Here is a 3,859-nt window from a genome sequence, read left to right as displayed (position 1 = left end):
TAAGCAAAATTACCAAGCGAAAAATTAAAAAAAATAAGATTCCATAATTTTTTTTGCTGAATTTTTTTTCGTATTACATTTTAATGCTGCTTTCGTAGCTGTCGTCGTTGTCAAGATAAGGCAGTTGTTAATTTTTTTTTTTAATTTTTGCTGCTATTGCTGTTCTTGTTTTTTATTATTTTCGCACCACGCCGTTTTGGAGTTGTACCCGGTTTTTTCTTCTGCTTTCTCAGCTTTTGTGGTCTTGTGTATAAAAAAAAAGTATAAATATTTCTTAACCAATAAAAAGTGTGGGAAATTCAATACAAGTGTTTTTGTTATTATTTAAAATAAAATAATAAAAAAGTTAGGCTAAAAAAGAACCGCAAATAATTATAATTGATGGCCTGAAAAATGGCATAATTAAAAGTTATCCAAGGAAATTTGTGTAGCCTAAAAACACATTTTTATTTCCTCGGCCACGAAAAAGAAAAAGTTTTCCAATATTTGTTTTATAATTTGTTTCTACATTCTTATTTTACCAACAATTCATCCGTCGTTGTTCATAAATTAAGGGTGACAAAATGATGTTCACGGTAAGTTGAAATTAATATTTATGTTTGTCATAATGTTCTCTACTGTGTTTTTATTATTATTCTTTTTTGGTTGTTTTCGTATTGGAAAGAAATTATATTTTAATATTTTTGTTAAATGGTTTTATAATTGCGTTTAAAAAGTGTTTAATAAGAGGCATGTGTTAGAGTTAGTAGCAGCACTAAAAGGTCCTACAGTTTAAATAATTTTTTAGAAAATTTTGAAAACTTTATTAAATCTAAATTGGGGTCAAGCTTTACATTTGAAATTTTGGCCAATTTTTTGTTCAAATTATTATTCAGTTCTAGTTCAGTTGCAGTTCAGATCTCGTTCAGTTTTAGTTCAGTTCTAGTTCAATTCTAGTTCAGTTCTAGTTCAGTTCTAGTTCAGTTTTAGTTCAGTTCTAGTTCAGTTCTAGTTATTTCTAGTTCAGTTCTAGTTCAGTTTTAGTTCAGTTTTAGTTCAGTTGTAGTTCTAGTTCAGTTCTAGTTCAGTTCTAGTTCAGTTCTAGTTCAGTTTTAGTTCAGTTCTAGTTCAGTTCTAGTTCAGTTCTAGTTCAGTTCTAGTTCAGTTCTAGTTCAGTTCCAGTTCAGTTCTAGTTCAGTTCTAGTTCAGTTCTAGTTCAGTTCTAGTTCAGTTCTAGTTCAGTTCTAGTTCAGTTCTAGTTCAGTTCTAGTTCAGTTCAGTTCTAGTTCAGTTCTAGTTCAGTTGTAGTTCAGTTGTAGTTCAGTTGTAGTTCAGTTCTAGTTCAGTTCTAGTTCTGTTCAGTTCTAGTTCAGTTCTAGTTCAGTTAAGTTTAGTTCAGTTCTAGTTCATTCTAGTTCAGTTCTAGTTCTGGTCTAGTTCAGTTCTAGTTTTAGTTTCTAGTTTTAGTTCGGTTCTGGTTCAGTTCTAGCGCAGTTCTAGTTCAGTTCTAGTTCTGGTTCTAGTTTAGTTCTAGTTTTAGTTCGGTTCTGGTTCAGTTCTAGCGCAGTTCTAGTTCAGTTCTAGTTCAGTTCTAGTTCAGTTCTAGTTCAGTCTAGTTCATTTCTAGTTCAGTTCTAGTTCAGTTCTAGTTCAGTTCTAGTTCAGTTCTAGTTCAGTTTCTAGTTCAGTTCTAGTTCCGTTTCTACTTCAGTTCTATTCAGTTTCTAGTTCAGTTCTAGTTCGTTTCTAGTTCAGTTCTAGTTCTAGTTCAGTTCTAGTTTCAGTTCTAGTTCAGTTCTAGTTCAGTTCTAGTTCAGTTCTAGTTCAGTTCTAGTTCAGTTCTAGTTCATTAGTTTCAGTTCATTAGTTCTAGTTTCTAGTTCTACTTCAGTTCTAGTTCAGTTCTAGTTCAGTTCTAGTTCAGTTCTAGTTCAGTTCTAGTTCAGTTCTAGTTCAGTTCTAGTTCAGTTCTAGTTCAGTTCTAGTTCAGTTCTAGTTCAGTTCTAGTTCAGTTCTAGTTCAGTTCTAGTTCAGTTCTAGTTCAGTTCTAGTTCAGTTTAGTTCAGTTCTAGTTCAGTTCTAGTTCAGTTCTACTTCATTCAGTTCTAGTTCAGTTCTAGTTCAGTTCTAGTTCAGTTCTAGTTCAGTTCTACTTCAGTTCTAGTTCAGTTCTAGTTCAGTTCTAGTTCAGTTCTAGTTCAGTTCTAGTTCAGTTCTAGTTTAGTTCTAGTTCAGTTCTAGTTCAGTTCTAGTTCAGTTCTAGTTCAGTTCTAGTTCAGTTCTAGTTCAGTTCTAGTTCAGTTCTAGTTCAGTTCTAGTTCAGTTCTAGTTCAGTTCTAGTTTAGTTCTAGTTCAGTTCTAGTTCAGTTCTAGTTCAGTTATAGTTCTATTCTAGTTCAGTTCTAGACGAGTTCTAGTTCAGTTCCATTTTAGTCCAGTTTAGTTCTAGTTCTATTTCAGGTCTTATTGGATTATTAGATTTTTTTTATATTTACCATAACAGAACAAAAATTTTAATTCGTAAACTCCTCTATATCCACTCTATAGGGCACCACTCAACAACCAAGGACACTCGCTTTAGCGACAAAGAAAAGAAACTTATGAAACAAATGAAATTTGGTGATTGTCTCAACAAACGAGTCGACATGTCCAAAGTCAAGCTGATGTATTAAGGCCATGGATCAGTAAGAAAATTACCGATATGTTACACATGGAAGATGATGTAGTCGCTGAGTTTGTTTACAATCAACTGGAAGAAGAAAAATTTCCTTGCCCCAAGAAAATGCAAATAAATATGACTGGATTTTTAAACGGTCCCAATGCCCGACAATTTATGGGTGAATTATGGGCTCTTCTACTATCGGCGCAGATAGTGATACTGGCATACCAGCCGAGTTTATACACAGAAAAAAGATGAATTCTCAAAAGAGACGAAGAGAATAAGGCATCGAGAACGAAATGATAGATCAAGATCTAGATCCCGTTCTCGTTCAGAGATAGAGGTGATAGACGTGGTACAGGAGGAGGACGAGGAGGAAGTTCTGGTGCTGGGTGGTACTACTAAAGATCGTGATTTAACACAAAAAGAACGTGAACAACAATTACCGCCCAGCACTCTTAGCGCCATTGAACAGGTACGTTCTCATCTCTCGGCTAAAAATCGTTCGAATTCCGATGAACAACGTAATTCGCATAAGGATGATGATAAAACTACAAACAATGTAGAGAATCAGTCAACAAAACGTGACAAATCTCGATCTAAGTCAAGAGATAATCATGTGGATAAAAATAGATCACCACGTAAACGTTCTAGGGATAGATCGGTGCAGAAAGAACGCTCTTCACGTGATCGTAGCTCACCTCAGCGCCGGCGTAATGGTTCTAGAGAAAAAGATCGCAGACGTAGCTCAAGATCACCGCGACGCCGTTCACCCGATCGCCGCAGACGAAGATCACGTTCTAGAGATCGTAGTGTACGACGACAAAAATCACGTTCTAAGACACCTCAAAAACGTCGAGATAATTCTCGCTCACGTAATCGCAAGTCACGCTCACGTTCGGTAGAAAAACGCAAAGTGAGTCCGCCACCCCCTAAACCAGCTTCACCTAAACGCAATCGTTCCGAGTCAAGAAATTCGAATCCGGCACAAAATGGTCATGAGAAAAAAGGCTCCGCTTCTAAGAATCCCCGCAATCCATTTGCGGCCAAAAATAAACGTTCATCTTCCCGCAGTCGCAGTAGGGCCACATCACCGGGTGTTCGTAAACCCAAACCGCGTTCACCGCCTCGTTCTTCTCGTTCACGCTCTCGTTCCCATTCATCAGCACGCTCAAGTCCCAAACGTAATAATAAACGTTCGCCTTCACGCTCTGCTAGTCT

At 36.3% G+C, this 3,859-nt stretch overlaps 1 pseudogene; it reads left to right on the top strand.

Moving 5' to 3' along the window:
* The first annotated feature begins 276 nt into the window (after positions 1–276).
* Positions 277–3,854, top strand: LOC119613392 (annotated as a pseudogene).
* Positions 3,855–3,859: the final 5 nt, after the last annotated feature.

This window comes from Lucilia sericata, unplaced genomic scaffold (assembly GCF_015586225.1).
Source record: "Lucilia sericata isolate MDLA Ls3-8-SP2 unplaced genomic scaffold, ASM1558622v1 Contig002103F_arrow, whole genome shotgun sequence".
Classification (NCBI taxonomy): Eukaryota; Metazoa; Arthropoda; class Insecta; order Diptera; family Calliphoridae; genus Lucilia; species Lucilia sericata.
The sequence above is the reverse complement of the archived record's forward strand: the minus strand, read 5'-3'. Positions and strand labels throughout refer to the sequence as shown.